The sequence below is a fragment of the Talpa occidentalis genome, unplaced genomic scaffold (genome assembly GCF_014898055.3).
Source record: "Talpa occidentalis isolate TD23 unplaced genomic scaffold, MPIMG_talOcc4v2.1 talOcc4.9, whole genome shotgun sequence".
In the NCBI taxonomy this organism is placed as follows: Eukaryota; Metazoa; Chordata; class Mammalia; order Eulipotyphla; family Talpidae; genus Talpa; species Talpa occidentalis.
In genome coordinates this window covers 18,987,741-19,001,294 of record NW_023605305.1, presented here as the reverse complement: position 1 = coordinate 19,001,294, position 13,554 = coordinate 18,987,741, and the positions used below count along the sequence as shown (strand labels likewise).

General features: G+C 42.6%; 1 protein-coding gene and 1 non-coding gene across 4 annotated transcripts in view; both read right to left on the bottom strand.

The window, feature by feature from the left end:
- ZBTB8A (zinc finger and BTB domain containing 8A) overlaps positions 1-13,554 on the bottom strand; it is a 48,417-nt gene that overhangs the window by 13,681 nt on the left and 21,182 nt on the right. The window lies entirely within an intron of this gene.
- On the bottom strand, positions 5,686-5,789 carry LOC119237296 (U6 spliceosomal RNA). Its single transcript, XR_005123246.1, has one exon. It is a non-coding gene; the product is annotated as a U6 spliceosomal RNA (small nuclear RNA).

Below are 13,554 nucleotides of genomic sequence, written 5' to 3'. Positions count from 1 at the left end.
GGAAGAAGAAATATTCTCTGCTCATTAGTGGGAAGAACTGCAAAGTTATACAACAAAGAATGTGTGTGGCTGCAGGCACATGGGCTATAGGCAGGTGTGAAGAACGAGGGCCAATAATATGGCTTTGTTTTATTTTTATTTTTTTTATTATTTTTTTTTTTAATAGAGGCATGTTTATTTCTTTATTTATTTGTTTTTGTTTGTTTGTTCTGTTTACACATGCACTGGGTACAGTCAGAAGCGCGGGAGGGTGAGAGAATCCACCAGAGCCAGAGCGGGGAGCAGAGCAGGCAGAAGGACCGAAGTACACTGCTGAGGGAGCAGCAGGCGGCAGGAGAGGTCTGCGCACCATGTAGGACCCTCCTCCGGTGGCCGGGGAGCAGCCGGGGATCGAACCGGCGCCGCAGAGGCCGCGGGCAGCTTCGTAACCCAGCGCTCAACCGCTGCGCCACCGGGGAGGCCCAATATGGCTTTGTTTTAAATTGAGCTATTCGTCTCTTTCTTACTGATTTTAGGTGTTCTTTATAGATTCTATATACTAATTCTTTATATGTTACATGCCCTGCAAATATCTTCTACTAGATGGAATCTTATAACCATTATTAATAACTTTATTGCAGACAGTTTTCATTTAAAAGATTTTAGTTTTAACTTAGTCAAATTTATCATTTTTTTTTTTTTTTTAGAGGCATGTTTATTTATTTATTTTTTTGTTTGTTTGTTTGTTTATACATGCACTGGGTACAGTCAGAAGCGCAGGAGGGTGAGAGAATTCACCAGAGCCAGAGCGGGGAGCAGAGCAGGCAGAAGGACCGAAGTACACTGCTGAGGGGAGCAGCGGGAGGCAGGAGAGGTCTGCGCGCCATGTGGGACCCTCCTCTGGTGGCCGGGGAGCAGCCGGGGATCGAACCGGCGCCGCAGAGGCCGCGGGCAGCTTCGCAACCCAGCGCTCAACCTCTGCGCCACCAGGGAGGCCCAAATTTATCAATCTTTTAATGGCATGCTTTTCAGGATCTTGTTTAAGAAATTCTCCCCTAACTCAGGGACATAAATATATATTTTTAAGTTGTTTTTCATTCTTAGGGCTTTAATCTAGAATTTATTTTGTATTATGGTATTTTTTTTTCATTAGATAAACAAATTTTCTTTTTTTTTTTTTAAAGATTTATTTATGCATACAGAACTGGGGTACAAGCCAGAGGTGTGGGGGGTGAGAGCATTCACCAGAGATAGAGTGGGGAGCAGAACAGGTGGATGGACTGAAATACACTGCTAAGGGAAGCAGCGGGAGAGTCAGGAGAGGTCTGCTGTACCAAGTGGGTAGCTCCCTGGCTGGGTATTGAACTCATGCTGCAGTGGCTGCGGACAGCCTCATATGTTGCATCTTAAACCCTTGCGCCACCAAAGAGGCCCCAAATTTTCTAGCACTATTTATCGAAAAGTTTTTCCTTTCTCCACTAATTTGTTAAAGCTACCTCTGTTATAGATCTAGTTTCCATAAATTCATAGAGCAAGTTCTGAGCTCTCCATTCAATTCAGTTGGTCTTTCTGCCTGTTTCTGCACCAATACTTTACAGTATTGATTACCAAAATTTTAAAATGTTTCCCTCTTGAGCTCTTCTTCAAATGACGTTTTTTTTACTCTTATTCTCATCTTCATCTATACTTCTTCATGTGAAAGACAATTACATGTTTTTTTTAATAATAAATTTTATTTTTATATTCCCCATACAATTGCAACCCCCCCCATTCTGACCCCAATCCCTCCCTTCCCGCCCCCCCCACCCCCAAAGAGTGTCTCTGGTTCATAGTTTTTTGTTGATTTTGATTTTCACTTTTTATAGTTATTCATTTTCCTGGTCCCTTATTTAAGTTTTCTATATTCCTGCTATGAGTGAGACCATCCGGTATTTTTCTTTTTCTTTCTGGCTTATTTCGCTGAGCATGATCCCTTCCAGCGCCATCCATGTTGCTGCAAATTGCATGTGTTTATCTTTTTTGAATGCTGAGTAATATTCCATGGTGTATATGTACCACATCTTCTTGATCCAGTCATCTATTTTTGGGCATTTGGGCTGTTTCCAAGGCTTAGCTATTGTAAATAGTGCTGCTATAAACATAGGGGTGCAGGTGCTCTTTGTTTTTTGGTGTTTTTTTAAAGATTTATTTATTTATTTATACAAGCACTGGGTAGTCAGAAGTGTGGGAAGGCGAGAGAATTCACCAGAGCCAGAGCAGGGAGCAGAACAGGCAGAAGGACCGAGGTACACTGCTGAGGGGAGCAGCAGGCACGGTAGGAGAGGTCTGCGCGCCATGCGGGACCCTTGCCGGCGGCCGGGGATCGAACCGGAGCTGCAGAGGCTGCGGGCAGCTTTGCAGCCCAGCGCTCAACCGCTCCGCCACCAGGGAGGCCCTCAAGTTACGTTTTTAAAAAAATGTTCTTGTATATAAATATTAGGATAAATTTATTGTATTTCACTAAAATAAGAAAAATATCCCATAGGATTTTTTCCCCTGGGAATTAATATAATTTATAGATTAATTTATGAGAAAGTTCATATCTTGATAATATTGACTGTTATTGCCCATAACCAGAGTATAATTTTCTGTTACAAGGGCCAATAAATGCCCTTTACCTATCCCAATTTGAGTTGACTTTCCTTTTATAACCTGAGAGAATCACAATTTATGCTATTTCTGAAGATTCTGAATTTTTGGGTAACTTTAACCTTAATTCTTTTTTAAAGATTTATTTTCTATTTATTTATACAAGCATTGGGTACAGTCAGAAGCGCGGGAGGGTGAGAGAATTCACCAGAGCAGGGAGCAGAGCAGGCAGAAGAACCGAAGCACACTGCTGAGGGGAGCAGCGGGAGGCAGGAGAGGTCTGCGCGCCATGTGGGACCCTCCTCCGGTGGCCGGGGAGCAGCCGGGGATCGAACCGGCGCCGCAGAGGCTGTGGGCAGCTTCGCAACCCAGCACTCAACCGCTGCGCCACCGGGGAGGCCCACCTTAATTATTAATGCATCTTTTCTTTTAAATCCACTCCTAACCTTGAAAGTAATCGAACTGGTTTCATAGAGGAATGATTAATTGATATCCAAGTCATTGCCAGTTCTTTTTCAGATATGAAAGTATTACATAAAAAACATTAATTATGTTCTTAAATGTTTTATAAAAAATTCATTTGTTGGGGAGAAACAGAATTTTTTAAGTTTCAATAAGAATTTGCTTTCCAAGCAATCTGTAGGCATTTTAAGTGAGCATGTGTATGGTAAAGCGTTGCAAACAGTAAGTCCCTGGGTGCAAATTTAAATAGACTCCTAACTGAGAATTGATAGGGAGTGGGAGGATGTTTAACTGTGAAAGTAAGGGGGAAATTTCATTCTCTTCTCCTGACTAGAAAGGCTTGAGACTGCCTTTGCCAAGTGGAAGGAGGGACAGAGGACCTCTGAAAGAAAGGCTGAGAACCTTGGGAACTGCCTTTAGCAGCAGGTTGTGTCAAAGGGTAGTCACAAGGTCATTCACAAGGTTTTTCCCCAAGTGAAACACCCCAAGTTGGTAGCTGAATTCCCACTGCTATATGCTCGTGAAAAAGATATAATTCCAAGACAGGATTAAGAGTGAGTTTAAGGGGTTTCATTAAAAGACTCTAATAGATAAAAGGGTAAAGGGAATTTATACATACAAAGAATCACAGCTATGTGTCCAGGTGCAGAAAGAACCACTAAACATGAGTCGAAGGTTTATGGCCTGTGTACTGACAGAATAGAGTTGCTACTTACTGAAATGGGGGAAGACCAACGGAGGAATAGATTTTGAGGGCTGATATCTGGAATTCAATTTTGGACATGTTAAATTTAGCATGTTCTATTATTTGTTCAATAAGAGATAAAGGGTGGATAGATAGATATACGATTAGAATTGAAGAAACAGGGCCTCCCCTGGTGGTGCAGCATTTGAGCGCTGGGCTGCAAGGCTGCCCGCAACCTCTGCTGCGCCAGTTTGTTTCCTGGCCACCGGCGAGGGTCCCACAGAAAAAAAAAAAAAAAAAAAAGAATTGAAGAAACAGGTCCAGGTGAGGGATATAAAGTCAGGTAGGATTTGTATAGAGATGGTATTTAAAGTCATCAGATTAAATATGATCACCAGAGACCTTCCTGGTGGTGCAAGGGGTGAAGAAACAGCTCGATGAAGCTATCCGTAGCCACCGCAGCATGAGTTCAATCCCCAGCCAGTGAGGTGCAGCAGACCTCTCCTATCTCGCCTGCTGCTCCCCTCAGCAGTGTATTTCAGTCAATCCGCCTGTTCTGGTCCCCACTCTGTCTCTGGTGAATCCTCTCACCCCTACATCTCTGGCCTACACCCCAGCTCTTGTATGCATAAATAAATCTTAAAAAAAATTAAAAATAAATATGATCACCAAAAGAAGCAGGCTACACAGAACAGAGATGAGTCCCTGGCATGCCAATATTTAGAGATCGGAGAGATGAGAAGGCTCAAGCACAGCTATGAGAGAGGAAAGCCAGAAAGACAGGAAGAAACACATCCCAGAAATAAAGAAATTGTCTTAAGACAGCAGGGACAATTAATTGTGTTAGCTTTGGTAAGATAAGGACTAAGAGTTGACCACAGGATTTACTAGTGAAATGTGTGTGTGAGCGTGCACGTGTGCGCTTGGGTGTGTGTGTATGTACATGTGAATGTATTAGGATGGGTGTAAGGGAGAATGGGATAAGAGAAATCATATAAAAGGAGTACATACAACCCTTTCCAAAGAGTTTTGCTACAAAGAAAGAAAATGAAAGACATGATAATAAAGGGAAGTGAGGCTGAATGAAGAATTTGAGTATTTGGGAAAGAAAAAAAAAATAAGAAATTCCCAGATGTAACAAGAAGGGATGAGATTGAGAACACAACTAAATGATTATCATTAGAAAGGACAAGGAGGGATGGGCGAAATTACCTCCTTTGTAATGGGAAGAGAAAGTGAAAAGTGCGCGGATATTCTAAATCATAACATTGAAGAATCTCAGCAGAAGCTGAGTGTGAACAATAATAGTCAGTGAATTTCTATTGGTGAAACTATTTAATTAGTAGATACAGCAACTGACAGGCAGAGGCTGCCATTTTTCTTGAACCTACATATCAAGGTCAGAATACGCTTGTTAATTTGCTCCGTAAGGAAGCAGGGCCTTCATAACTAAGGGAACTGGCTTTGGTTTCTGCACTACTTATCTATTGCCTTTTTTATTATTAAATTACTTTCACTGAATTAACATCGGCTTACAATGATTCAGGGGTATAGGTCTCCACAACTCTTCAGCTCTATGTCACCACACCACATCCACCACGATAATCCTCCACCATAATCCACCACAGCCCATTGGGCCCCCTACCCGCTTTGCCTCTGACCTATCATCCTTCCCCTCCAGTACTCTCAATTCTGTAGCTTTCTGGGATTTGTTTTAGTTTAGTTATGTCTGTTCCATTGCTTTCTTTCTTTATACTCCATAGGTGAATGAAATCATCCACTATTTGTCTTTCCCTTGACATTTCATTGGGCACAACCCCCTCCAGTTCCACCCACATTATTGCAAATGGTAAGAATTTTATAAATAGCTGAGTGGTATTCCATTGTGTATATATAACACATCTTCCTAATTCATTCACTTAGGTTGTTTCAAAAACAAAAATATTGATGATTTGCATACCATCCTTGTGCAGGGACGATGCTAGTCTTCTCTGTACTGTTCCAATTTTAGTATGTGTGCTGCTAAAGCAAGCACTTACCTTTTGTTTTTAAACCTCACAACTGCCTTTCTATATTGTCTTTCTTCTGATGGGCTGGGAGTTTGCAAACTACAACACCCAGGAACTCTCATCAGCAGGCCTCCTGCAGGATATGCCCAGGGGTCACTGGTGGGAGAGCAGAAGACCAGCAAGAGGGAAGTTCCCTGCCTCTCGTTCTGAGAACTGCTGGTGGTGCCTGCTGTAGCAGCAGGTAGGATGGTTCTGGATGGCAGCAGCTCAGGCAAATGCAGAATCTTTTTGGTGGTTCCAGACCTGATAGAGGTGGCATCCTTCCAGCAGACCCAAGACTGACTGTGTCTTCCCCAGCACAGCAGTAGGGCCAGGCACCTGGGCTCCAGCTTCCATGGGCATAGGCAGCTTGTGACCTCTAAATGTTTCTCCAGGCTCGATCCTCATTTGTGTTCTTCCAGGCCTTTCCACACCCTTGTGGTTTTCTGAATTAAATGATCTCTGTCAAAAATATCTACAATGGCTTCTGTTTTCTGGCTAGGACTCCTACTACATAATCTCAACGACAGAAAAGGTCACAGGAAATAGACTTACCAAAATAGAATTCTGGGATTGGTGTGCTGACTGAGGTTGAACAGAGCACTGACCTCATTGTCAGTGGAAAACAGAAAGTCCCAGCTTCTGGGATGTAGTGGCATTGTGATTACTTCCCTCATGACCTGTGTTTGCTCAGGTTGAAGTCCTACTGAAGGCAAGGCTTTCTGACACCAAGTGTTCTCATCACTTTGACCATCATGCTAGTAATAATGACTATGAGGACTTGGGGCTGGCGGCTTTTGCCTGTAGCACTTCAGAAAGGAAATGACACACTTTAAATTCTCAACTTACTCACCATTAGGGAACCAAAGAACTTTGATGGTGGCCCAAAAGTGCCTCTGTGAAGGCACTTATCATCAAGGAAATGCAAATCAAATCCACAGTCAGATACTAGCGATACCTCTGAGAATGGCCCATACCAAAAAGAACAGAAACAGGGCCTCCCTGGTGGCGCAAGGGGTTAAGACACAACTTATGAAGCTATCCGCAGCCCCCACAGCACTATTTGATCCCCGGCCAGGGAGGAACCCACATGGCGCAGCAGACCTCTCCTGTCTGGCCCGCTGCTCCTCTCAGCAGTATATTTCAGTCAATCTGCCTGTTCTGTTCCCCACTCTGTCTCTGGTGAATCTTCTCACCCCCCCCACACCTCTGGCCTGTACCCCAGTTCTTGTATGCATAAATAAATATTAAAAAAAAAAAGACCAGAAACAACAAGTGTTAGAGAGGATGTGGAGAAAAAGGAACACCACTGGTGGGGATGGAGACTGATTCCTATGGAAAGCAGTATGGAGGTTTCTCAGAATATTAAAAATAGAACTACTATATGATCCAGTAATTTCACTCTTATGTATCTACCCAAAGAATGCAAAAACAGTGACTCAAAGGGATATTTGTAGTCCTATGCTCACTGCAGCACTATTTACAATAGCCAAGTTATAGAAATAGCCTATGTGTCCAAGAAGAGATGAGCAGATTAAGAAGATGTGATATATACATGCAATAACATACTACTCAGCTAATGAAAAAAGATGGTCTAGTGCCCTTTGCAACAACATGGATGAAATTGGAAGGGATAATGCTAAGTGAAATAAATTAGAAAGACAAACGCAAATAGAAAGAAAAGGACAAATGCAGTGTGGTTTCACTTATATGTGGAATATAGAGAAATAAAACAAAGGGTCAGATAAAACCAAACTAGTAACAAACCCTAGAAATCCAACTATAGACTTGAGGCTACCAGAGGGTGAGGAGGAGGACAGAGAGCACCTGTGAACAATGGGGAGGCCTATGGGTACCCTGGCGGTCGGTCTGGTGTGGTAACATGCATCTGAGTACCCAGCACTCAGGGTGATGTGGTTCTCAGGGGATGTGATCCTATGCCTACAAATCATATAGTGTTGTACCCCAATGTTATCTCAACAAAAGAAAAAACAACAAACAAAAGCCAGAGGCATGCCATAAGGTGGGAGGCAAAACACTATCAAGACTGAAGGTCCTGCCAGCAGAAATGTTTAGGTGTCAGGTGTTCTAGATGTTTTCGGATTAACCCAGTCCAAAGCGAACAGTCCAACTGCTGTACTTTGTACCACTCCCCATAAAGAGATACAAGTTCTAGGAATCTTTTGATTTTGCAGTCAACTATATAGCTCTCCTTTGGGTGTCTTATTCCAACCTAGATATCGAGTAACTTACAAGTTGGCCACTTTTAATTGTGGCCCAGAGCAAGAAAACATTCTGCAGAAGAACATTCAGGCTGCAGTGTTGTAAAGCCCTTAACAGTTACCAAGCTCAGCAGTATCAGATGTGGGTAGTAAATAGGAGATACTGTACAGAGCCTCTGGCAAGCTCTAGTAGGGGAATTATAACCCTTAGAATTGAGAGAAAATCCATGGCCTCTTATATTAGTTGGTACTCTCCAGAGAAACAGAACTAATAGATGCATATACACACAGGAAGACATTTATTTTAAGGAATTGCTTCATGTGATTATGGAGGCTAACAAATCTTAAGCTGTGCATTTGGCACATTGGAGACCCAGGAAAATTGATGGTATATTTCCAGTTCAAGCCTGAAGGCCCAAGAGACAGAAGAGCCAAAGTTTCCATTTAAATCCAAAGACAGAAAAAAAAAAAAAATCAATGTCTCAAGTCAAAGCTGTCAGTCAGGAGGAAATACCCTCTTATTGGGTTGGGGGTGAAGGATCAAAAGTGGAATAGGCCTTTTGTTCCAGTCAGGCTATCAACGGATTGGACGAGGCCCACCCATATTAGGGAGGGTCTTCTTTACTCAGTCTATTGCTGTAAATATCAAAGGCACCCAGAATCATTCTCACAGAAACACCCAGAACAGTGTTTGATCAATTACTGGGCATATTAGAGACCAGTCAAGTGACCTATGAAATTAACCATCACAACTCTCCAGTAGATAGTTATTCTTCTGAAAAGAGCTTTGGAATGTTACCAGGATCTACAGAGCTCGATGCCTGACCATGGGACACCAAGCAGGCACATGTGAGTTGCCAACGATGGGTGCTATCCAAATGGATGGGGCATATTCTTTTACCCAAAGGCCAATGTCTGATGCTATTTTTCCCTAAAAGCTAGAATACTTTTAGAAATCAGGGGGGGAAAAGTTGTAGTGCTTCCTTTCATTTTTGACCCACTTAAAGAATTTTGCTTTCTGTCCCTGCAGAGGTCTTAGCCCCCAAACCTGCACCAGGGGAACATTGCATGGTTGGTTGAAATGGGTTGTGACTCACCAAAGAATTAACATCATCTGTTTTACGGAGGAGGTGACGGCATCTTTGTATAAATAATAGCTGCATATTGTAAAACAGACTGGTGAACTTGTTTCAAATCTTACATATGGGAAAAGTGGTGTGTGCAGATGCCAAGTTGCCAAAGAGTGGACCACGTTGGTCATTTACCTGTCACCTCTCAGCTCTACTCTCACCTCACACTCTACTCTCCTGATGGGACTGAGATTCTGCAAAGGACATATCCCAGACTTCCTTCCTTCCTTGTAGCTGGCTTCCTGTTAGATTCTATCAGTAGGAAGCACTGATAGGAGATCAGAAAGGAAAAGAAGTTTCCTGCTCTGGGCAACAGTAATGCAGCGAGTGCTGGTGCCTGGTGGCTGTTGGTGGTGGGCAGAGGGGTAGGGTGACTCTGCACTCCAGTAGCCTTTCCATCCTTTGGACTTTGCATCACTGATAGAAGTGGCATCTCACTGGCAAGTCCAGAACTGACTGTGACAGCAACTCCACTGCACAGCCACCAGCACAGACCGGTGGGCTCCAGTGCAGGACACAGCAGCTTCTGGTCTATGATGAGAGTCTTCCTTCTAGTACCCCACCAGCCTCCCTTCTCCCTTTTGGTATTCCAGCCTTTCTTTGATTTTTGGAACCAATTTCATAAATTAAATTCCCTCTCTTTGAAATACATAGGCTGACTTCTGTTTTCCTGAGCAGATCCTCACTGATAACATTTCCAGCACCGAAATTAGATAAATCCGTTCTCTAAGAAAAGAATCTTTCCTGAGACTTGTCTTCCTGCACACATGACACAGAACCTTCCCTCTCAGCACCTCTTACCTTTTACTTCTCATAAACAATCACAGTTGATTAGGAACCACTTTTATTTTCTTGCTGCTATTATTGATGTTGACTTCTGCAAGCCAGTTTTTTTTTTTTTTTTTTAAAGATTTATTTATTTATTTATACAAGCACTGGGTACAGTCAGAAGCGCGGGAGGGTGAGAGAATTCACCAGAGCCAGAGCGGGGAGCAGAGCAGGCAGAAGGACTGAAGTACACTGCTGAGGGGAGCAGAGGGCGGCAGGAGAGGTCTGCGCGCCATGTGGGACCCTCCTCCGGTGGCCGGGGAGTGGCCGGAGATGGAACTTGCGCTGCAGAGGCTGCAGGCAGCTTCGCAACCCAGCGCTCAACCACTGTGCCACCGGGGAGGCCCATGCAAGCCAGTTTTTAAATACCAAAGCAGAGACAGCAAAAGGAATGCTCATAAACCTATTACCCAGCTTCATCGTTGATCAGCTTGCTAATTTTGTGTCTTCTATCTGCCTCCACTCTCCCCTCTAGAATATTTAAAAATATAATCACAGGCATCAGGTCATCTTACAATCTTCTGGGTTTAGTTTTTAAATGCATCTTCTTCCACTTTTGTTATATGGCAGGGCCTCTGTTGTCTTCTGCCTGCACAACTTCCCTTCCTCTTCCTCAGCATAGAATTTCTCTTTTTATCTTGGAATTGCCTTCCACCCTTCGGTGATGTTCATTCCTTGGCTTTACCTACTCTCCACCAGGAGGGCACATGAGCTAGATGGGTCAGTCTGAGTCATCTGGGGCACAGCATGGGAGTTGGAGCATGGTGTGCTGAAACCATGAGAACATGGGTCTCAAGCATCATCCAAGCTGAGAACTACAAGTGGCCTTCATCAGTGAGGAAGCCCATCGGGAATGATGCAAGCACAGAAGGAAGCCAGACAAAACCATGTTGGGGAAGTCCTGATGACATTATTTTATTTTAACTCTTGAATCCAGCTGTGCCTAAAGCCAATGTTCCCTCTGGACTTTTTAGTTAGATGAGTATAAATTTCCTTTTCTGCTAAAATCTATGTTGGATTCCTATCATTTGCAACCAAGGGTCATTTATTCCTAATTTGTGACACCATCCAAGGCTGCAGTAATAGCCCATTCAAGACTATTGTATTTAGCAGGGAGGAAACATTTTTATAAATGGAATGTTAATGGAATCAGTGCATTTAAGGTCATCCTATCTCTATGTTTCATCAGTATAGTCTGTTGTTGTTATATTGCAGTTATTTTTTCCTTCGCATTCCCTGAAATTCTGGTGTGACTCCAGGCAAAGTCTCTTTCAACATTGTTCATTCAGATAGTGTGAGTCTCAGGCTATAGAAACTTTTATGGTAACTTTTATGGTAACTCTCGTGCTATCAAAAGTCTTCTGTCAATGTCTGATTAATGACTGACCAATTTTTTTTCCTTTGTTGGTCTTTTGATCAATTTTTTTGAAGGTGAAAGTTTCCCTGGCTCAAGCCACTATAACAATAGGCCTTTTAACATTATTCTTTTTGCTCAGTGCTCTCATAGTAGTTTTCACTTGACACCTGTACACCTATAAGTCATTAAGGGTCAAAATCATTCAGCAGAACATGAAATAATGACAGAGAGTAAGACCATGGCCTAGAAACACAAATAGATTAGTGAGGTCTCTCAAATTCAGGAACATGCAACTGCTAAGTCAGCTCTCATTAGTGCTAGCTGGATTGAACTGGCTGAGTAGTTATTTTTTTAAAAATGCATTAACTGGGCCTCCCCGGTGGCGCAGCGGTTGAGCGCTGGGTTGCGAAGCTGCCCGCGGCCTCTGCGGCGCCGGTTCGATCCCCGGCTGCTCCCCGGCCACCGGAGGAGGGTCCCGCATGGCGCGCAGACCTCTCCTGCCGCCCGCTGCTCCCCTCAGCAGTGTACTTCGGTCCTTCTGCCTGCTCTGCTCCCCGCTCTGGCTCTGGTGAATTCTCTCACCCTCCCGCGCTTCTGACTGTACCCAGTGCATGTATAAACAAAACAAACAAATATAATAAATAAATAAATAAAAACATGCCTCTATAAAAAAAAAAAAAAATAAAAATGCATTAACTCTAATTTAGTACTTTATCAAATGTATTAATGTGAACATATATAGAGATGAAGAGCATTATAATAAATTGGTACTCTAGGAGTTATGTCTACAATGACATGTCTTCCATGTTTAAAGTAATCCAGGTTCTAACTAATAAAGGGCTTCAAGATCCCAAACCTCTTTGAAATAATTATATAAAAATGATTGAATTGCTTGGCTGGAGATTGGGGCCTTCACATTTTCATGACGGGTCCAAAGAGCTAGCTTTTGTTGAGTCCTTACATGACCGTGTCTCCAGATGCAGACAAACCAGGGATACTGTCTAACAGCAGGAGAATATCTCAGGCTTATCAGCCAAGAGCCAAAACAAGATATCTAAAAATACTACCAGAGAAGCATCACATCAATAAGCAATTTTTATTGTTATATCTTATCAGTTAAAAGCTAGTAATTCCTTTGTTCTCATGTGAAACATGGATCATGATTTTACAATTTTTTTCTACTATAAAATAATGCTGCAACAAATACCTTTGCACATAGATCCTTAAGCATTTGTGAAAAAATTTGATTCCAGGCCTCCCTGGTGGCGCAAGGGGTTAAAACACAACCTCTGAAGCTGTCCGCAGCCACTGCAGAACTGCAGCACTGGCCAGGGAGCTACCCACATGGTGCAGCAGACCTCTCCTGTCTCACCCACTGCTCCCCTCAGCAGTGTATTTCAGTCGATTTGCCTGTTCTGTTCCTCACTCTTTCTGGTAAATCCTCTCATCCCCCACACCTCTGGTCTGTACCCCAGCTCTTGTATAAATAAATAAAATCTTAAAAAAAATTTTTTTTTATTCTAAAAAGTGGAGTTGCTAAATGGGTACACATATGTTACCTTATCAAAATATTCTATCAATTTATATCTTCACCAATAACATTTGATAGCACCCTTTCCCCCTACATTTTCAGTAATCCTGGATATCGAATCTCTAAAATGTTTTCCCATTTACCCTTAGGGGGAAAATATTGGGAAAATATCAACACTATTATTTAACATTGTCCTGGAAGTAATAACCAATGAATAATGGGTACTAGAAAGGATAAAACAATTATTGTTATTGCAGATGATGCATATCTTTTAAGATGCAAAAGTCAAGTTAGAAAACTATTAAAGTAAAACTGTTGAGCTTTTGCTATGTTGCAGTACTGCTACTAGACTTGACCTTCTGCTACAAACAATTAGAAAACTGGTTAAAATGAAGGTTAAAAAATTATCTTCAGACAGTGAATGCAGGGAAAGTACAACTGGGTACCCTGAAAGAAGGGGATCAAACATGTAAGCCCTATTTATTTTACTTTCTGGGTCACGATACAAGGAAGGGGGATTAAAGTGGGTTGAGCAGAGTTGGTGTTCAGGAAAGCTGAGATACCCAAAGTACCAGAGGGGCAAAGTACCAGAGGCAGAAGAACAGAGACAAAGAGATCAATAAATCTGTATGGGAGTGTTCTAGAGGCTGTGCTGAACACTAGTCTGTGCTTGCATGGGATGAA